This window comes from Syngnathus floridae, unplaced genomic scaffold (assembly GCF_059516105.1).
Source record: "Syngnathus floridae isolate MCC-2025c unplaced genomic scaffold, RoL_Sflo_1.0 HiC_scaffold_46, whole genome shotgun sequence".
In the NCBI taxonomy this organism is placed as follows: domain Eukaryota; kingdom Metazoa; phylum Chordata; class Actinopteri; order Syngnathiformes; family Syngnathidae; genus Syngnathus; species Syngnathus floridae.
This window is the reverse complement of record NW_028284075.1, coordinates 192,633-216,011: the sequence shown is the minus strand read 5'-3', so window position 1 is coordinate 216,011 and position 23,379 is coordinate 192,633. Positions and strand designations below refer to the sequence as shown.

Here is a 23,379-nt window from a genome sequence, read left to right as displayed (position 1 = left end):
GTGAGCCACTGAGCAGCGACGATTATCAACAGAAATATCTTTATTTTCTGCTTGCAACTGGACCGTCTAGAGCGTACACGGTAAGTAACACTCATTGTGGTTAAGGAGATTTACGTTTGTAATAGCAGAAGTGTAGCCGCGTTGCGTTGTACGTGTGAAAATTGGTCGAGGCGAAATGTTAATGTTTAATTTCATTCCTTTAGGTTCCACGGTGTTTGTTGGCTGCAAGTTTTCCACTGCAAGAAGAGGCTCGTATCATTGACCAGGAGCGAGCTACAATGGTGAGTAGCCATAACATTTATGTTAAACACTTCCTATTTCATGTCTAACAGTACTTGATTTAACAAATAACCATAAATAAATACAGTGTGGGCACTGAAGTTAACATATGTGATTATACTGCCTAATCTGTCACGGAGTAGATTGTTGCAAAGTAATATAAGATCCAAAGTTGTAATTCAGAATAGTTTTCAAAAGAAGGCCATTAGAATTATATACAAGTCTGATTACCCTTAACATAACAACAAGCTATTAATTAAATCACAAATTCTTCAATTCAAAGATTTGGTAGATTATCAGACAAATAATGTCTAACAGTAATTGATTTAACACATCACGATAAGTAGATTGAGTGTGGGCACTCTCAAGTTAACAGATATGATTATACTGCCTAATCTGTTACAGAGTATGTTGTTGCCAAGTAATGTAGAATAGATCCAAAGTAGTAATCCAGAATAGTTTTGAAGAGGCCATTAGAATAATAAACAAATCTGATTACCTTGAACATAATAACAAGCTAAGTGTTTAATATGTCCTATGAAGTCAAAATTGGGCACCATCATGTGGTGAAATTTGGAATTGCATCACATCCAATTTTGCCTGGGAACAAACAGATTAAATAAATCTTAGTTTTGAATAAGCCACTCCTTCTCAAACAAGTAAACTCTGCCCATTTCGCGCAGTAGATGTTCTGTTAATATCTAGTATTTATACAAAGTCATAATTTAAATTGCTTTCAACCTTCATTCATCGGTTCAACCAACATTACTCGCTCTTATTACCAACTTGTATTGATTTAACTAAGCGTTTAATACTTCCTATCAGGTCTCAAGGCAAGATTTGGCAAAATACAATTTCAGCAAATCCAATTTTGCCAGGGAACAAAAATAGATTAAATAAACTAAATAAGTCTTCTTCCCATTAAATAAATCAGAAAAGTCTGTCTTGTAACCAGTCCTCTTCAAACAAGTAAAGTCTGCCCATTTTGTGCCGTAGATTTTGTGTCTATGCCTAGTATTTAAACAAAATCATAATTTAAACGACTTCTTTCCTTCATTCACTTTGGAAATTTGGAATTGCAGCAAATCGAATTTTGCCAGGGAACAAAAATAGATCAATTAAACTAAATAAGTCTTCTTCCCATTAAATAAATTAAAAAAGTCTGTCTTGTAACCAGTCCTTTTCAAACAAGTAAAGTCTGCCCATTTTGTGCCGTCGATTTTGTGTTAATGCCTAGTATTTATACAAAATCATAATTTAAAGGACTTCATTCCTTCATTCACTTTGGAAATTTGGAATTGCAGCACATCAAATTTTGCCTGGGAAGAAAAGTAGATTAAATAAATTTAATAAGTCTTACTACTTCCCATTAAATAAATTAAATACGTCTTACTTGTTCCCACTCCTTTACAAAAAAGTAGTTTAAAACGAGGTCCCTTCACTCAACCTTTAACCCTATTTATTCACCTTCTAGGCTAAGTGTTAAAGGCTAAGTGTTAAAGGCTAAGTGTTAAAGGCTAAGTGTTAGAGGCTAAGTGCCAGAGGCTAGGCGCCAGAGGCGAGTTTTTGTGGGCTGAAGTTTTAGTGGGGTTAGTGTGAATACAATCCAAAAGAATACAACAGAATACAATACAATAGAATATAATACATAGATTAAATTCAATAGCTCTTACTACTTCCCATTAAATAAATTAAATACGTCTTACTTGTTCCCAATCCTTTTCAAAAAAGTAGTTTAAAACGAGGGCCCTTCACTCAACCTTTAACCTCAACCCCGCACGTCACATTGTGTTGTATCTGTGAATGTTGGTTGTGGCCAAATGATAGTTTTCTTTCATTCGTTTAGGTTCCACGGTGTTTGTTGGCTATGTTTTCCACTGTCAGAAGGATGAAAATACAAAGTACAACGCTTGGACGTGGGCGAAGACGTCACCGGTGAGTCCTTCCTTCCTATTTATTTACCTTCTAGATGCTAGAGGCTAAGTGTTAGAGGCTAAGTGTTAGAGGCTAAGTGTTAAACACAATACGAACAACACAACGATACTGCACTGAACAACACGATACCGCACTGAGAAACACGATACCGCACTGAACAGCACGATACCGCACTGAACAACACCATGCCGCACTGAACACCATGCCACACTGAACAACACCATCCCGCACTGAACAACACCATGCCGCACTAAACAACACCATGCCGCACTGAACAACACCATGCCTCACTGAACGACACCATGCCGCACTGAAAGACACCATGCCGCACTGAACGACACCATGCCGCACTGAAAGACACCATCCCGCACTGAACACCATGCCGCACTGAACAACACCATCCTGCACTGAACAACACCATCCCGCACTGAACAACACCATGCCGCACTGAACAACATTATGCCGCACTGAACATTATGCCGCATTGAACAACACCATGCCGCACTGAACAACACCATGCCGCACTGAACAACATTATGCCGCACTGAACAACACCATGCCGCACTGAACAACACCATGCCGCACTGAACAACACCATGCCGCACTGAACAACATTATGCCGCACTGAACAACACCATGCCGCACTGAACAACACCATCCTGCACTGAACAACACCATTCCGCATTGAACACCATGCCGCACTGAACAACACCATGCCGCACTGAACAACACCATCCCGCACTGAACAACACCATCCCGCACTGAACAACACCATGCCGCACTGAACAACATTATGCCGCACTGAACAACATTATGCCGCACTGAACAACACCATGCCGCACTGAACAACACCATGCCGCACTGAACAACACCATGCCGCACTGAACAACATTATAACGCACTGAACAACGCCATCCCGCACTGAACAACACCATGCCGCACTAAACAACATTATGCCGCACTGAACAACATTATGCCGAAATGAACAACACCATGCCGCACTGAACAACACCATGCCGCACTGAACAACACCATCCTGCACTGAACAACACCATCCCGCACTGAACAACACCATGCCGCACTGAACAACACCATGCCGCACTGAACAACACCATGCCGCAATGAACAACACCATCCCGCACTGAACAACATTATGCCGCACTGAACAACATTATGCCGCACTAAACAACATTATGCCGCACTGAACAACACCATGCCGCACTGAACAACACCATCCTGCACTGAACAACACCATCCCGCACTGAACAACACCATGCCGCACTGAACAACATTATGGCGCACTGAACAACATTATGCCGCACTGAACAACACCATGCCGCACTGAACAACACCATGCCGCACTGAACAACACCATGCCGCAATGAACAACACCATCCCGCACTGAACAACACCATGCCGCACTGAGCAACACCATGCCGCACTGAACAACACCATCCTGCACTGAACAACACCATGCCGCACTGAACAACACCATTCCGCACTGAACAACACCATGCCGCACTGAACAACATTACGCTGCACTGAACAACACCATGCCGCACTGAACAACACCATGCCGCACTGAACAACACCATGCCGCATTGAACAACACCATGCCGCATTGAACAACACCATGCCGCACTGAACAACACCATCCTGCACTGAACAACACCATGCCGCATTGAACAACACCATGCCGCACTGAACAACACCATCCTGCACTGAACAACACCATCCCGCACTGAACAACACCATCCCGCATTGAACAACACCATCCTGCACTGAACAACACCATGCCGCACTGAACAACACCATGCCGCACTGAACAACACCATTCCGCACTGAACAACACCATGCCGCACTGAACAACACCATCCTGCACTGAACAACACCATCCCGCACTGAACAACACCATGCCGCATTGAACAACACCATCCTGCACTGAACAACACCATCCTGCACTGAACAACACCATGCCGCACTGAACAACACCATGCCGCACTGAACAACACCATGCCGCACTGAACAACACCATGCCGCACTGAACAACATTATGCCGCACTGAACAACATTATGTCGCACTGAACAACACCATGCCGCACTGAACAACACCATGCCGCACTGAACAACATTATGCCGCACTGAAAAACACCATGCCGCACTGAACAACACCATCCCGCACTGAACAACACCATGCCGCATTGAACAACACCATGCCGCACTGAACAACACCATGCTGCACTGAACAACATTATGCTGCACTGAACAACACGATCCTGCATTGAACAACACCATGCCGCACTGAACAACACCATCCTGCACTGAACAACACCATCCTGCACTGAACAACACCACCCCGCACTGAACAACACGATCCCGCATTGAACACCATCCCGCACTGAACAACACCATGCCGCACTGAACAACACCATTCCGCACTGAACAACACCATGCCGCACTGAACAACACCATGCCGCACTGAACAACACCATGCCGCACTGAACAACACCATGCCGCACTGAACAACATTATGCCGCACTGAACAACACCATGCCGCACTGAACAACACCATCCCGCACTGAACAACACCATGCCGCATTGAACAACACCATGCCGCACTGAACAACACCATCCTGCACTGAACAACACCATCCCGCACTAAACAACACCATGCCGCACTGAACAACATTATGGCGCACTGGACAACATTATGCCGCACTGAACAACACCATGCCGCACTGAACAACACCATGCCGCACTGAACAACACCATGCCGCACTGAACAACACCATGCCGCACTGAACAACATTATGCCGCACTGAACAACATTATGGCGCACTGGACAACATTATGCCGCACTGAACAACACCATGCCGCACTGAACAACACCATCCTGCACTGAACAACACCATTCCGCACTGAACAACACCATGCCGCACTGAACAACATTACGCTGCACTGAACAACACCATGCCGCACTGAACAACACCATGCCGCACTGAACAACACCATGCCGCATTGAACAACACCATGCCGCATTGAACAACACCATGCCGCACTGAACAACACCATCCTGCACTGAACAACACCATGCCGCATTGAACAACACCATGCCGCACTGAACAACACCATCCTGCACTGAACAACACCATCCCGCACTGAACAACACCATCCCGCATTGAATAACACCATCCTGCACTGAACAACACCATGCCGCACTGAACAACACCATGCCGCACTGAACAACACCATTCCGCACTGAACAACACCATGCCGCACTGAACAACACCATCCTGCACTGAACAACACCATCCCGCACTGAACAACACCATGCCGCATTGAACAACACCATCCTGCACTGAACAACACCATCCTGCACTGAACAACACCATGCCGCACTGAACAACACCATGCCGCACTGAACAACACCATGCCGCACTGAACAACACCATGCCGCACTGAACAACATTATGCCGCACTGAACAACATTATGTCGCACTGAACAACACCATGCCGCACTGAACAACACCATGCCGCACTGAACAACATTATGCCGCACTGAAAAACACCATGCCGCACTGAACAACACCATCCCGCACTGAACAACACCATGCCGCATTGAACAACACCATGCCGCACTGAACAACACCATGCTGCACTGAACAACATTATGCTGCACTGAACAACACGATCCTGCATTGAACAACACCATGCCGCACTGAACAACACCATCCTGCACTGAACAACACCATCCTGCACTGAACAACACCACCCCGCACTGAACAACACGATCCCGCATTGAACACCATCCCGCACTGAACAACACCATGCCGCACTGAACAACACCATTCCGCACTGAACAACACCATGCCGCACTGAACAACACCATGCCGCACTGAACAACACCATGCCGCACTGAACAACACCATGCCGCACTGAACAACATTATGCCGCACTGAACAACACCATGCCGCACTGAACAACACCATCCCGCACTGAACAACACCATGCCGCATTGAACAACACCATGCCGCACTGAACAACACCATCCTGCACTGAACAACACCATCCCGCACTAAACAACACCATGCCGCACTGAACAACATTATGGCGCACTGGACAACATTATGCCGCACTGAACAACACCATGCCGCACTGAACAACACCATGCCGCACTGAACAACACCATGCCGCACTGAACAACACCATGCCGCACTGAACAACATTATGCCGCACTGAACAACACCATGCCGCACTGAACAACACCATGCCGCACTGAACAACACGATCCCGCATTGAACAACACCATCCTGCACTGAACAACACCATGCCGCACTGAACAACACCATGCCGCACTGAACAACACCATTCCGCACTGAACAACACCATGCCGCACTGAACGACACCATCCTGCACTGAACAACACCATCCCGCACTGAACAACACCATGCCGCATTAAACAACACCATGCCGCACTGAACAACACCATCCTGCACTGAACAACACCATGCCGCACTGAACAACACCATGCCGCACTGAACAACACCATGCCGCACTGAACAACATTATGCCGCACTGAACAACATTATGCCGCACTAAACAACATTATGTCGCACTGAACAACACCATGCCGCACTGAACAACACCATGCTGCACTGAACAACATTATGCCGCACTGAACAACACGATCCCGCATTGAACAACACCATCCCGCAGTGAACAACACCATGCCGCATTGAACAACACCATGCCGCACTGAACAACACCATGCTGCACTGAACAACATTATGCTGCACTGAACAACACGATCCTGCATTGAACAACACCATGCCGCACTGAACAACACCATCCTGCACTGAACAACACCATGCCGCACTGAACAACACCATGCCGCACTGAACAACATTATGCCGCACTGAAAAACACCATGCCGCACTGAACAACACCATCCTGCATTGAACAACACCATGCCGCACTGAACAACACCATCCTGCACTGAACAACACCATGCCGCACTGAACAACACCATGCCGCACTGAACAACATTATGCCGCACTGAAAAACACCATGCCGCACTGAACAACACCATCCCGCACTGAACAACACCATGCCGCATTGAACAACACCATGCCGCACTGAACAACACCATGCTGCACTGAACAACATTATGCTGCACTGAACAACACGATCCTGCATTGAACAACACCATGCCGCACTGAACAACACCATCCTGCACTGAACAACACCATCCTGCACTGAACAACACCACCCCGCACTGAACAACACGATCCCGCATTGAACAACACCATCCCGCACTGAACAACACCATGCCGCACTGAACAACACCATTCCGCACTGAACAACACCATGCCTCACTGAACAACACCATGCCGCACTGAACAACACCATGCCGCACTGAACAACACCATGCCGCACTGAACAACATTATGCCGCACTGAACAACACCATGCCGCACTGAACAACACCATCCCGCACTGAACAACACCATGCCGCATTGAACAACACCATGCCGCACTGAACAACACCATCCTGCACTGAACAACACCATCCCGCACTAAACAACACCATGCCGCACTGAACAACATTATGGCGCACTGGACAACATTATGCCGCACTGAACAACACCATGCCGCACTGAACAACACCATGCCGCACTGAACAACACCCTGCCGCACTGAACAACACCATGCCGCACTGAACAACATTATGCCGCACTGAACAACACCATGCCGCACTGAACAACACCATGCCGCACTGAACAACACGATCCCGCATTGAACAACACCATCCTGCACTGAACAACACCATGCCGCACTGAACAACACCATGCCGCACTGAACAACACCATTCCGCACTGAACAACACCATGCCGCACTGAACAACACCATCCTGCACTGAACAACACCATCCCGCACTGAACAACACCATGCCGCATTGAACAACACCATGCCGCACTGAACAACACCATCCCGCACTGAACAACACCATGCCGCATTGAACAACACCATGCCGCACTGAACAACACCATCCTGCACTGAACAACACCATCCCGCACTGAACAACACCATGCCGCACTGAACAACATTATGGCGCACTGAACAACATTATGCCGCACTGAACAACACCATGCCGCACTGAACAACACCATGCCGCACTGAACAACACCATGCCGCACTGAACAACATTATGCCGCACTGAACAACACCATGCCGCACTGAACAACACCATGCCGCACTGAACAACACCATGCCGCACTGAACAACACGACGTCGCACTGAACAACACGACGCCGCACAGAACAACACGACGCCGCACAGAATAACACAATACCGCACAGAACAACACAATACCGCACAAACAGTTTTAGATAATATTACGTCGCAGTCATGTGACGCGGACATGACGTCAATAGGCGGAACTCACGGCAAAATTATAATCCGTGGGCGTGGCTTGCAACAGGAAGTAGGAAAGCGGCAGTTCTGGCAAACAAGACACAGCTGTTAGTAACACGATGACTAACAAGGCAAATATTTTTGTTTTCAGCTTGCAACTTGACCGTCTAGAGCGTACAAGGTAATTACAACTGTTTTTTTTTAGCCCTGAAAAGCGAGGGAGTGTGGCGTTTGGGAGGAATGTCGAACTCGGCGTCTGCTTCCAGCCACAGACGCCAAATTTCGACGATTATTTCGACTGGTCAACGGTTGTAAATTATTGCGTTGACTAAAAACTTTATTTAACTCTACTCTTAACTTTGCCGTTTCAGATATGCGGGTATTACACCGCGGAAATGACGTCAATAGGCTGAACTCTCGCCAAAATTCAAATCTGTGGGCGCAATGGCCTTGAGCGAGACACCGGATACAAACACGACGATTATCAACAGAAATATCTTTATTTTCCGCTTGCAAGTGGACCGTCTAGAGCGTACACGGTAAGTACAACTCATTGTGTTTAAAAAGATTTACGTTTGTGTAGTTTGCGTTGCGTTGTATCTGTGAATGTTGGTTGAGGCTAAATGTTAATGTTTAATTTCATTCCTTTAGGTTCCACGGTGTTTGTTGGCTGTATGTTTTCCACTGCAAGAAGAGGCTCGTATCATTGACCAGCAGGAGCTACAATGGTGAGTACCCCTTTCGTCTTCCATTTATGTTAAACACTTCCTATTTCATGTCTAACAGTACTCGATTTAACAAATAACCATAAATAAATACAGTGTGGGCAGTCACGTTAACATATGTGATTATCCTGCCTAATATGTTTATCACAAATATGTCACTAATCACTAATATGTTTATTTGTTTATCACAACACCTTTGGACCTTCAGCAATCGATTATTTACCTTCATCTACATAGAGACAGAACGATGGTGTCTTAAACATCTCATTCATTTCACCAAATAACTTCACGCAGGTGGATAACGGCCGTCTCGGTCACGCTATGTTGCGTGATGCAGTTTTGAAGAACCAAATGCATTTATTCAATGACTAAGTCAAGCTAGTTCTATGTTTATGATGTTGTAAGTTACGGTACCGATTGAAGTTGAGTTCGAAGCCAGTGGAAAACAGCGCTGCGTTTGTGCTCTCCAGGTACAAATGTTGTGATCTCTGACTGACGACCGGGCGAGACTCGAGTAAGAGATGTCCAAACGAGCTCCGGCAGGGCGGGCCAAGGCGGAGCGAACGGACGCCCTTCAGGCCGCCAATGACGAGCTGAGAACCAAACTGATGGACGTCCAGTTAGAACTTCAGCAGGAGAAGAACAAGGTGAAAACCTCAACAGACAGACACTGCCTGCCTCCCTGCCTGCCTCCCTGCCTGCCTCCCTGCCTGCCTCCCTCCCTCCCTCCCAGTTTTCCCGATGTAGATTAGACATGCGTGTGCCATGACTGTGTCAGCCTACATCAACAAATGCACCGAGGACGTCAGCACCACTAAGAATATCATCACCCGGGGCAACCAACGACCCTGGATGACTGAGGAGGTACGTCAAACGCTACGAGCGCGGAACTCTGCCTTCAAGTCTGGCGACAAGGAGACACTGAGGACAGCGAGAGCCAACTTGAACCGTGCCATCAGGATAGCGAAGCGAGACCGCAGTCGAAAATTTCAGGATCGTTTCCACGACGTCAAAAACATCAGGAGTATGTGGCAAGGCATACGGGCGATTACAGACTACAACTCACCCTCCCCCCCCCCCGGTGGGTGTAGTTGATGCTGACTTTCTAAATGGTCTAAATAACTTCTTTGGGAGGTTCGAGGCACTAAACGGCACTCCAGCAGTTAAAACTGTCCCCCATCAGGAAGAGGAGGTACTCTGCCTTGACTCCGCCGATGTGTTGAAGACCCTGAGGAGAGTCAACCCCTGTAAGGCCCCTGGCCCCGACAACATTCCTGGGCGTGTGTTCAGGGAATGTGCAAGTCATCTGGCTGGGGTCATCACAGACATTTTTAACACCTCGCTGGGCCAAGCCACAGTGCCGGCGTGCTTTAAGACTGCCTCCATCATTCCGGTGCCGAAGAAACCTCAAATCACCTCATTTAATGATTACCGGCCTGTTGCACTGACTCCGGTTATGATGAAGTGCTTCGAAAGGCTGCTTAAAGGTCACATCGTTTCCAGACTCCCCCTATTATTTGACCCGTTCCAGTTTGCCGACCGGCAAAACCGCTCCACTCAGGACGCCATCTCCTCCGTTCTTCACCTGAGCCTGGCTCACCTGGAGGAGAAGAACACCCATGTGCGGAGGCTGTTCCTGGACTTCAGCTCAGCGTTTAACACCATCATCCCACAGCATCTGGTAGGAAAATTGGAACACCTGGGCTTCAACACCCCCCTTCGCAACTGGCTGCTAGACTTCCTCACCAACAGACCTCAGTCAGTCCGGGTCGGACAGAACACCTCTGATGTCATCACCCTCAGCACAGGCTCCCTTCAGGGCTGCGTCCTGAGCCCCCTGCTGTGCACCCTGATGACACACGACTGCGTCCTCAGGTTCACCACCAATCACATCGTGAAGTCAGCAGACGACACAACGGTGGTGGGGCTCATCAGAGACAACAACGACCTGGACTACAGAGAGGAGGTGGAGCAGCTGGTGGGCTGGTGCAGAGAAAACAGCCTGATCCTGAATGAGGAGAAGATGAAGGAGATCATCGTCGACTTCAGGAAAAAACAGCCTCACCACGCTCCACTGATCATCAACAGCTCAGCTGTGGAGGTGGTCAGCACCACCAAATTCCTGGGGGTCCACATCACAGAAGACCTCACCTGGACTATGAACACTACGGCACTGGTCAAGAGGGCACAGAAGCGCTTGTACTTCCTGCGGAGGATGAGGAGAGCCCACCTGCCCCCACCCATCATGAGGACGTTCTACAGGAGCACCATAGAGAGCATTCTGACAAGCTGTCTCTCTGTGTGGTGTGGAGGCTGCACCGCCTCCGATTGGAAGAACGTGAGGAGAGTGGTGAGGACAGCAGAGAGGATCATAGGGGCTCCTCTTCCCTCCATTCAGGACATTTCATCTCAGCGCTGCATGTCCCGTGCCCGTAACATCATCAATGACCCATCACACCCCCACCATGGACTGTTCTCCCTGCTGCCCTCTGGGAAGAGGTTTGCAGCATCCGCTGCAGGTCCACCAGGTTCTGCAACAGCTTTTTCCCTGCTGTCATCAGACTGTTGAACACTAGAACTGTTGAGCTCTAAACTGAACTCTGCATCACACATTCACAGAACTGTACTTTATGACACTACGGACCTCTATCTTGCACTATCTCGCACTACCAACTTTACTGAACTTGTATAAACCCTTTAAATAGAAGTTTAATACATGGTTTAGCATTCCTCTGCACACTCTTGAATACTGTTTTGCCTACTTGCACTATTGCATAATTATCACTGCTGCACTTTATACTTATTTTTAATATATATATATATATATATATATATATATATAGTATATATGTATATATATATATTTTCATAGGGTATGTTACTTCTATTCAACTGCAATATCACTACTTTGTTGTAAGACGTATGCAACGGAATTTCGTTTTGTATGCACCATGTGCAGACAAGATGACAATAAAGTTTGTCTAAGTCTAAGTCATGTCAGGTCAGCTGTCTGGAGAGAGAGAGAAGTCAGGACCTGCGGGCGGAGCACCACCGTGCCACCGCCGCCATGACGGAACTCAAAAGCAAACTCCATGAGGAGAAGCAGAAAGAGTTAGCCATTACCAGGGAGACATTACTGCGGCAGCATGAAATGGAGCTGATGAGAGTGATCAAAATCAAAGATGGAGAGATCCAGCGACTGAATGCCTTGGTCCTCAGCCCGAGGGACGGCTCCATGGACAAGGTGATCCGCTCTATCCGTGTCTGACTATCCGCACGCCACGTCGGGCTTCGATGCGGCCGCTACCGTATTGTGTAGCTTGTCCCCAGTAAGCGTCGCGGCGCTCCGTTGCGGTCTCAACGGCCCGGTGTGGCGCAATGTCTGCTCAGGTGAGGAGGGGGGGCGCTTTGCTGGCGGAGGTGGAGGAGACGCGGCGGTGTCGGGAGACCGAGCGGTGTCGCCTCCACCAGGAGCGCGGAAGAAGCCCTGGCAGCGGCCCAGCAGGCCTGGCAGTCCCGAGCGGCCGAGCTCCGATCGGCTCATCACCAGCATCGGGAGGAGCTGAGCCGAACCAAGAGAGACTGCGAGAGGGAGATCCGCCGACTGGTAGGACTGATCAGATGCGCGGTGCGTGGCTATGTTCCCAATTTCGTTGTATACCTGCAGTGCAATGACACCTAAGGCATTCTATTCTATTCTATTTCACAAGAAGAAAATGTCCGGTTGCTCGCTTCGCTTTTGTCACAGCAAAGGTGTTCTAGTCGATTCAAGAAAAAAATTGGCCGGTTGCTCTCTTTGTTTTTGTCACAATTCTGGCAAATGAGTTTGCCCGCCTGCCTGAGCGCTCCCCGTTTGTACATCCAGACGGATGAGATCAAGCTGAAAGACAGAGCGGTTAGTGTTTTGGATGAAGCCCTGGGGCCGGCCACGTCCACCGCCTTCAGCTGCAGACTCAGGCTGCCGAGCAGCAGATCGCTGCCCTGAGGGATTCCCAAAGGGCGGGCCTAAACTACCCTGGAAGTGGGGTCAACGCCGCTACTAGCAATCCTCTTCATTGCGTAAGCCACCTCATCACACACTTGCAGTACGCATGACTTAGTTCGTTGCTGGAGGAAGGTAGCACAAAAACAGTTTTGAACTTTGAACGAGTGCTTGTGTGTGTGTGTTGCGGGGCGTTTTCAGTCTCAGGAGGATCGGGACACGCGACGGTTTCATCTGAAAATCGCTGAGCTCAGCGCAGTCATCAGGAAACTGGAGGATCGAAACGCCCTGCTTTCTGAAGAGCGCAATGAACTGGTAATTTATTGACGGCACGCTTGAAGGTTTGCGCTACGTTTGATGCGCGCCATCCAGCGAGGCACCCATTGCGCTTGCTTATTAGTTGAGCGGCGCGGCGAGTCGGTTGCCTGGTAGATGTCTTTTATTGGGAGCCAAAGCCACGATTCCGTTCAAACCGATGCAAAAGGAATGGATACGTTCTGGCCCGCGTGTTGTGCGTCTTTCACATCCCGCACTTCATGCTTGCAGCTAAAGCGACTGAGAGAAACAGAAAGCCAGTTTCTGCCACTCCTGTACAAAAACAAACGCCTGAGCAGGAAGAATGAAGAACTCTCGCTGGTGCTGTGTCGCCTTGAAAACAAAGTGCGCTTTGTCACCCAGGAGAACGAGGAGATGGCAAGCTTGGTAAGTCGACGCGGACAACGGCGGCGTGCCAACAGAGTCCACTGCATTTGTGTTCCACAGAGAAGGCCTAGTTCGCTCAATGACCTGGACCGCGGTTGCGGCCAGCAGGACGGTGAAATGGAGTTCCTTCAAGTTGTGGAGCAGCGGCACATCATCGACGACTTGTCCAAGGTCTTCAGGCAGGCGACTCGGTGCACGTACGGCAGCGCCGCGCTCGCTCGCTGTCGCCAGGAAACCTTTTCCGTCCAAAGCTTGGCCGGCGGCCGCCATCCAAAAAATTGGCCCCTTAAATTCCGACCTTTCAAGCAGGAGCATTGTGCGCACGCGTTTGAACACGCTTTAGACTTGTTTTGCCGTTTTCAGCAGCTCAAAGCTCCCGTTTTGTCAGCGCCTTTGCCACTCGCTGTGCGCTGAAAACGACGGACTTGCCCGGCTGCTCAGCCCGTCAACCATGAGCCGCGAGCGCGACGTCATTGTCCGTAGGCAGCTAGTGGCAAAACGCACCCTGTTAGAGTTGCGCTCGCTCCAACTTATTTTGCAAGAACCACACGGGAGACAAGTAAGTTCTTTTGGACACCTGCAGGTGGAGAGTCCATCCGTTGTACGAATGAAGTCTGACTCTCGGCTCCTGCACGAGCATTTTAATTAAGAGAAACAGGGTGGGTGTAAGAGTGGATTGAATAGAGGAAGCCCTTGACCTCTAGTCAAAACATAGCAAGGGGTGTTTTACGACTTTGTGTAGGAAGGGATAAGCGATAGGGATAAATAAGGGATAAATAATATTATTTATTACAGGTCGCAGTCAAAGTCAAAGCAACACAATGATACGATAAAGATAATCTGGAAAACCCTGACACACCCTGTAGTTGTCACTTTTGGAAAAGACGAGCGTCCCTCCAATCATCGCCGGTGACGTGTTTTTCAGGCTCTGGAGACAGGAGCTCATGTCAGAAATGTCATTGTGAGTCGCGTTTGTTTCTGCGCCGGAGCCGTTCGTTCCCTTTGCATCCAAAGAATCTCAAAGGCGGATTATTTGTGTCGACAGGAGAGAGATTTGATGCTACGATACCGACGTCGAGAATCTCTGAGGAGGAACAAAGCGTGAGGTCCTGCAAGGTGAGTCTGTTTGTTTGCGGCTGCTTGGTGTTGCGCAAGATGAAATGGCCTTTTTCTCGCTATCGTTCCTCTCGTCGATTCATCGTGAGGTGTCGCTTCAGTTTGTTCAGAGAGATGTTTGCTTCCGCGCCCGCAGGTCATCGAAACATTTTACGGCTACGACGAAGACGTGTTGGTGGACTCGGACGGATCGTCCTTGTCTTTTCACACCGACAGAACCCCCGACACGGAACCCGAAGAGGTAGCCCGCCATTTCTGCCAGCGTATTGGCACCAAACATTCCTCTTCAGCCTGGAATCGGACTCGTCTTTGCGTCGCGGGTGCTTTGTCGCCGGTCTGACTGATTCTGGTACTAGTGCTGTGTTGCATTGGTGTGTGCATGAAGAGGCGGAGCTTCGCTACCGCCAGCTGACGCAAGAATATCAAGCGCTGCAACGAGCCTACGCTCTGCTAGCCCAGACCAGCGAAAGGGGACTACGACGCCGAGAAGGAGATCAAGGTGGCGCCCCTTCCCGCAACCCCCGGCCGGGTCGCAGCCTCCCCGTTCTCACCCAGCCTCGGGTGTTCTCTGGTCTGAAAGGAGGAGGAGGAGCCTCCCTCCTCCTCCTTTCAGACCAGAGAAAAGCTGATGGTAGAAATGGGTCACTATCAAAGCAGAGTAGCAGATCTGGAGTCAGCGCTGAAGCAACAAGGACAGGTAAGCTCATCAATGAGCACACCTTTTTCTCAGACAAAATAGCTACATTCTTCAGTCACTCATCCGTCTGGCATTACTGGACCAACCCCCCCCCCCCCCGAACGTGGCTGGGAAAATGCGGAGAAAAGCAAATGTCATTTTCCAGTCAACCAAAGAATTTGTGGATGAAAATGACACAACATTCCAAAGCTGTCCACGCGTTTGTCTCTTCTAGAATGTCAAGTGGGTGGAGGAGAAGCAGCTGCTGCGTCAGAGCAATCAGCAGTTGGCCGAAAAGGTGACGGAAAGAAAGGCGCTGGGCGGAGTCGCTTGGCGTCACACCTGTCGGGAAGCCCCGCAGATGAGGTCTGACTGTCTTTTCAGGTCAGGCGGATGGAGGCGGAAGAAGCGCGTCTGAAAGAGCACATCCAGGATATCCGAGACCAAAACGAACTGCTTGAGTTCCGCATCCTGGAGCTGGAGGTGGGAAGACTCGCACAAGCGTGTTGAGGCCAGAGATGTGACGGACGGACGGACGGACGGACGGACGGATGCATGCCTCTGCCTTTCAGGAGAGGGAGTGGCGCTCCCCCGTCTTGAAGTTTCTGCAAGTCCGTTTCCCAGACGGCCTCAGCCCTTTGCAGATCTACTGCGAGGCCGAGGGCGTGAGCGTACGTAAGGCGTCCCTCGCAACCCTAACCTTAACCCGAGGTCCCAGAACACCTTACATTGCTCCTTGCGCCTTTCCCCCGGACATCGTCATCAGTGATCTGATGAAGAAGCTGGACATCCTGGGCTATAACGCCGTAAGTGTATGTCGAACTCCTTATGTTCGCACTCCACGAGACTCGGCGGCTCAAATGTGACTTTTGGAAGGCTTTGCGCTGAAAGAAGCTTGTTGACGCTGTGCCTTTGGGCTCTTGCAGAATCTCACCAACGAGGAGCAGGTGGTCGTGATTCACGCCAGGACCCTTCTCACCCTAGCCGAGAAGGTAACGCGCACGTCCACGCACGCTCTCGCATTCTGCTTATGTGACAGCAGCCTTTCCTCAGTGGTTAGAATACATCAAAGTGACCAAGTCAGCACTTCAACAGAAGATGTTGGACATTGAAAGTGAGAAGGTAGACAGACACGCGACATCAGCCAAGGGGAACTCCGGCAATGTGCCCCAACAATTCTGACCTTGAGCTGTGCTAGGATATGTTCTGCAAGCAGAAGGGCTACCTGGATGAAGAGTTGGACTTCAGGAAGTGTTCCATGGACCAGGCTCATAAGGTAAGCCGCCCTCAAATCTCCCGCCGGACCACTGATGGACGAGGATTGCGGCCCAGAGGATCCTGGAGCTGGAGGCCATGTTGTACGAGGCGCTACCGCAGCGGGACTGCCCCGCCACGGACGGCGAAAAAGCCAGCCACGCTGGCGTGAATGACGTGCTGACGGCGGATCAGAGAGAAGAGCTTAGGAGCGCCGTGGACCAATGGAAGCGAGCCCTGATGTGCGAGTTGAGGGAGCGCGACGCTTGCATCCTCCAAGAGAGAATGGATCTGCTGCACAGCGCGCAACAGGTAAGGGCCCAAAGCCAGCCCTGCACTTACTTGCACGCTTACTGGCTTTTGAATGCCACTTTCCATTTGTCCGTCCTAGAGGAACAAAGAGCTGAAAGAATTCATCGAAGCTCAGAAGAGACAAATCAAACAATTGGAGGAGAAGTTTCTGTTTCTCTTTCTATTCTTCTCCTTGGCCTTCATTCTGTGGCCCTAACACCAGCTGGTGAGTGAGCTCCAGCGGCACCGCACTCGACACCTCCGATACACTGCCAGCCGGTCTCAGACGTTGGCAGACGCTCCGATGCCAACGTATACCCCCCGCCACGGTGACAGAGGCACCGCGTCACACCGGCGCTCATCCAATCAGAAGGCAGGAAAAGCAAATTCACATGCAGGGCACTTTTGAACCAGAAGAGAGCGCCACAAAAAACGGTTGTTGCCCCAAACGCGCACTAAAAAGGGTCAGAATAACAAGAGTCCCACTGGCCAGCCGGGGCCACCCGTCCAGCTGTTTCTTCAGGGGGGAAAAAAATTGGAGTCACCGGTGAGTACATTTTGCATTTAGCTCTGCTTTTCTGCTTCTGTCTTCAAGTGTGTGGCATCCTGCGATCAAAGAGTCAGCCAACCCCAAAGCGGTTGACCTCAACGTCCCACCACCATGCCTACCAGAGCAGGTGACGTGATGCTTTGGACATCCTTCCGTCTCAGATGCCCAAAAGTACTCTTTGCCACATCTGCGGCAATACGGTGTCTTTTCAAAGGTGCAAATAAATCCAGCGTGGGCGGAACACGCACGTCTTCGGTTTTTCCCGCTTTGTTTGTGTGACAGCTGTTGTGAAAATTTTATACAAATAAAGTTGTATAGTACAGGTTTGGCCAAGCCGCAACTCCCGAACCGCATGCGGCTCTTTTATGTTCATATCAACATTTGTGTGTGTGTGTGGGGGGGGGGGGGGGTGTTGTGCGTGTTGGCTTCACTTGAGTTCAATTTGGTATTTTGGTCAAAAGCGCATGTGGTGAAATTCCACAAAGTAGGATGGGCAAACACATTTCTTTAAACTATGAGTGTCAATTGGGCTCTCGAAATGGCAGGGAAAAGATGCACAGCAAAACGAAAATACGTAGATGAACACAGGACGTTTTAATCAGAGTGGGAAAGTTTCTATTTTTTGTTGAACGTGATGGCAAACCATTCTGCCTGATATGTCAGACCTCAGCGCATTTCAAAGATTCAAATCTTCAGCGCCATGCACTTCAGCTCACTCCATGCTAACATTGATCAGGCGTCGAACCCGCATCATCATGCTTAAGAGGTGGCCATGCTAACCAGTGCGCCATTATGTCAACGCATAATAACTAAGTCTACTGGTCAAAACAGCGGTTACTATATGACGTCGCTACGTCGTGGTCACGTGACGCAGACAAGACGTCAATGGACGTGGGCAGAGTTAACTTGTTTAAAAGGGAGTAGGCAGAAGAAATATTTAATTTATTTAAATCTATTTTGAGTGCACACCATTATGCCAATGCATAACAACTGTAAATCTACTAAACAAAACAGCGGTTGCTATATGACATCTGCCACGTCGTGGTCACGTGACATACGTGACGTCGATGGGCGTAACTTTCGCCGGAATTCAAATCCGCGGGGAGAGTTAACTTGTTTAAAAGAGAGTGGGCAGAAGAATTATTTAATTTATTTAAATCTATTTGGTGTGTGCGCCATTATGTCAATGCATAACAACTGTAAGTCTACTAAACAAAACAGCGGTTGCTATTTGACGTCTGCCACGTCGTGGTCACGTGACGCGGACGTGACGTCGACGCCTACTTTACATCCCACCGATCACAGGACTCCTCGGCTGCATAACCGTGCCCCCTTCCCAACCAATCGGATTTGCTATACGCGAAAACGACGCCAATGGAAAGAGCTTCCGCCCAAATTTAAATCCGTGGGCGTGGCTCGCAGCAGGAAGTAGGAAAATGGCGGCGATGTTGACAAAGACACAGCGGATGGTAACATACGACTAACAAGAGAAATATTTTTATTTTCTGCTTGCAACTGGACCGTCCAGAGCGTACACGGTAAGTACAACTCATCGTTTTTAAAAAGAAGTACTTTTGTTGCCCTGAAAAGCGAGTGAGCGTGGCGTTTGTGGGGGACGTCGAATTTCGACGATTCTTTCTGGTCAACGGTTGTAAATGATTGTGTTGATTAAAAAAGAAAACTTGATGTAACTCTACTTTTAACTGCCGTTTCAGATAGATTTGGAATTGCATCACATCCAATTTTGCCTAGAGCGTACACGGTAAGTAACACTCGTTGTGTTTAAGGAGATTTACGTTTGTAATAGCAGAAGTGTAGCCGCGTTGCGTTGTACGTGTGAATGTTGGTCCGGGCGAAATGTTAATGTTTAATTTCATTCCTTTAGGTTCCACGGTGTTTGTTGGCTGCAAGTTTTCCACTGCAAGAAGAGGCTCATATCATTGACCAGGAGCGAGCTACAATGGTGAGTAGCCATAACATTTATGTTAAACACTTCCTATTTCATGTCTAACAGTACTTGATTTAACAAATAACCATAAATAAATACAGTGTGGGCACTGAAGTTAACATATGTGATTATACTGCCTAATCTGTCACCGAGTAGATTGTTGCAAAGTAATATAAGATCCAAAGTTGTAATTCAGAATAGTTTTCAAAAGAAGGCCATTAGAATTATATACAAGTCTGATTACCCTGAACAAGCTATTAATTAAATCACAAATTCTTCAATTCAAAGATTTGGTAGATTATCAGACAAATAATGTCTAACAGTAATTGATTTAACACATCACGATAAGTAGATTGAGTGTGGGCACTCTCAAGTTAACATATGTGATTATACTGCCTAATCTGTTACAGAGTATGTTGTTGCCAAGTAATGTAGAATAGATCCAAAGTAGTAATCCAGAATAGTTTTGAAGAGGCCATTAGAATGATAAACAAATCTGATTACCTTGAACATAATAACAAGCTAAGTGTTTAATATGTCCTATGAAGTCAAAATTGGGCACCATCATGTGGTGAAATTTGGAATTGCATCACATCCAATTTTGCCTGGGAACAAACAGATTACATAAATCTTAGTTTTGAATAAGCCACTCCTTCTCAAACAAGTAAACTCTGCCCATTTTGCGCAGTAGATGTTCTGTTAATATCTAGTATTTATACAAAGTCATAATTTAAATTGCTTTCAACCTTCATTCATCGGTTCAACCAACATTACTCGCTCTTATTACCAACTTGTATTGATTTAACTAAGCGTTTAATACTTCCTATCAGGTCTCAAATCGAGATTTGGCAAAATACAATTTCAGCAAATCCAATTTTGCCAGGGAACAAAAATAGATTAAATAAACTAAATAAGTCCTCTTCCCATTAAATAAATCAGAAAAGTCTGTCTTGTAACCAGTCCTCTTCAAACAAGTAAAGTCTGCCCATTTTGTGCCGTAGATTTTGTGTCTATGCCTAGTATTTAAACAAAATCATAATTTAAACGACTTCTTTCCTTCATTCACTTTGGAAATTTGGAATTGCAGCAAATCGAATTTTGGCAGGGAACAAAAATAGATCAATTAAACTAAATAAGTCTTCTTCCCATTAAATAAATTAAAAAAGTCTGTCTTGTAACCAGTCCTTTTCAAACAAGTAAAGTCTGCCCATTTTGTGCCGTCGATTTTGTGTTAATGCCTAGTATTTATACAAAATCATAATTTAAAGGACTTCATTCCTTCATTCACTTTGGAAATTTGGAATTGCAGCACATCAAATTTTGCCTGGGAAGAAAAGTAGATTAAATAAATTTAATAAGTCTTACTACTTCCCATTAAATAAATTAAATACGTCTTACTTGTTCCCACTCCTTTTCAAAACAGTAGTTTAAAACGAGGGCCCTTCACTCAATCTTTAACCTCAACCCCGCACGTTGTGTTGTATCTGTGAATGTTGGTTGTGGCCAGATGATAGTTTTCTTTCATTCGTTTAGGTTCCAAGAAAACTTGATGTAACTCTACTTTTAACTGCCGTTTCAGATAAGCGGGTATTACGTCGCAGTCAAATGCCGCGGATATGACGTAATTGCCCGAACCTCCGCCAAAATTCAAATCTGTTGGCGCGATGGCCGTGAGCCACTGAGCAGCGACGATTATCAACAGAAATATCTTTATTTTCTGCTTGCAACTGGACCGTCTAGAGCGTACACGGTAAGTAACACTCATTGTGTTTAAGGAGATTTACGTTTGTAATAGCAGAAGTGTAGCCGCGTTGCGTTGTACGTGTGAAAATTGGTCGAGGCGAAATGTTAATGTTTAATTTCATTCCTTTAGGTTCCACGGTGTTTGTTGGCTGCAAGTTTTCCACTGCAAGAAGAGGCTCGTATCATTGACCAGGAGCGAGCTACAATGGTGAGTAGCCATAACATTTATGTTAAACACTTCCTATTTCATGTCTAACAGTACTTGATTTAACAAATAACCATAAATAAATACAGTGTGGGCACTGAAGTTAACATATGTGATTATACTGCCTAATCTGTCACGGAGTAGATTGTTGCAAAGTAATATAAGATCCAAAGTTGTAATTCAGAATAGTTTTCAAAAGAAGGCCATTAGAATTATATACAAGTCTGATTACCCTGAACAAGCTATTAATTAAATCACAAATTCTTCAATTCAAAGATTTGGTAGATTATCAGACAAATAATGTCTAACAGTAATTGATTTAACACATCACGATAAGTAGATTGAGTGTGGGCACTCTCAAGTTAACATATGTGATTATACTGCCTAATCTGTTACAGAGTATGTTGTTGCCAAGTAATGTAGAATAGATCCAAAGTAGTAATCCAGAATAGTTTTGAAGAGGCCATTAGAATGATAAACAAATCTGATTACCTTGAACATAATAACAAGCTAAGTGTTTAATATGTCCTATGAAGTCAAAATTGGGCACCATTATGTGGTGAAATTTGGAATTGCATCACATCCAATTTTGCCTGGGAACAAACAGATTACATAAATCTTAGTTTTGAATAAGCCACTCCTTCTCAAACAAGTAAACTCTGCCCATTTTGCGCAGTAGATGTTCTGTTAATATCTAGTATTTATACAAAGTCATAATTTAAATTGCTTTCAACCTTCATTCATCGGTTCAACCAACATTACTCGCTCTTATTACCAACTTGTATTGATTTAACTAAGCGTTTAATACTTCCTATCAGGTCTCAAATCGAGATTTGGCAAAATACAATTTCAGCAAATCCAATTTTGCCAGGGAACAAAAATAGATTAAATAAACTAAATAAGTCCTCTTCCCATTAAATAAATCAGAAAAGTCTGTCTTGTAACCAGTCCTCTTCAAACAAGTAAAGTCTGCCCATTTTGTGCTGTAGATTTTGTGTCTATGCCTAGTATTTAAACAAAATCATAATTTAAACGACTTCTTTCCTTCATTCACTTTGGAAATTTGGAATTGCAGCAAATCGAATTTTGGCAGGGAACAAAAATAGATCAATTAAACTAAATAAGTCTTCTTCCCATTAAATAAATTAAAAAAGTCTGTCTTGTAACCAGTCCTTTTCAAACAAGTAAAGTCTGCCCATTTTGTGCCGTCGATTTTGTGTTAATGCCTAGTATTTATACAAAATCATAATTTAAAGGACTTCATTCCTTCATTCACTTTGGAAATTTGGAATTGCAGCACATCAAATTTTGCCTGGGAAGAAAAGTAGATTAAATAAATTTAATAAGTCTTACTACTTCCCATTAAATAAATTAAATACGTCTTACTTGTTCCCACTCCTTTTCAAAACAGTAGTTTAAAACGAGGGCCCTTCACTCAATCTTTAACCCCAACCCCGCACGTTGTGTTGTATCTGTGAATGTTGGTTGTGGCCAAATGATAGTTTTCTTTCATTCGTTTAGGTTCCAAGAAAACTTGATGTAACTCTACTTTTAACTGCC

The 23,379-nt window shown here is 46.9% G+C and overlaps 2 long non-coding RNA genes across 3 annotated transcripts; both read left to right on the top strand.

Moving 5' to 3' along the window:
* The first annotated feature begins 202 nt into the window (after positions 1–202).
* LOC148378417 (uncharacterized) lies at positions 203–9,162 on the top strand. 2 transcript variants are annotated; one of them, XR_015855905.1, is made up of 4 exons: positions 203–281; positions 2,126–2,214; positions 8,779–8,808; positions 8,999–9,162. It is a non-coding gene; the product is annotated as an uncharacterized LOC148378417 (long non-coding RNA). The 2 variants fall into 2 exon arrangements; XR_015855906.1 differs by lacking the exon at positions 8,779–8,808.
* A 9,864-nt stretch (positions 9,163–19,026) lies between these two features.
* LOC148378416 (uncharacterized) lies at positions 19,027–21,561 on the top strand. Its single transcript, XR_015855891.1, has 3 exons — positions 19,027–19,461; positions 19,643–19,886; positions 21,451–21,561. It is a non-coding gene; the product is annotated as an uncharacterized LOC148378416 (long non-coding RNA).
* The last annotated feature ends 1,818 nt before the right edge of the window (positions 21,562–23,379 follow it).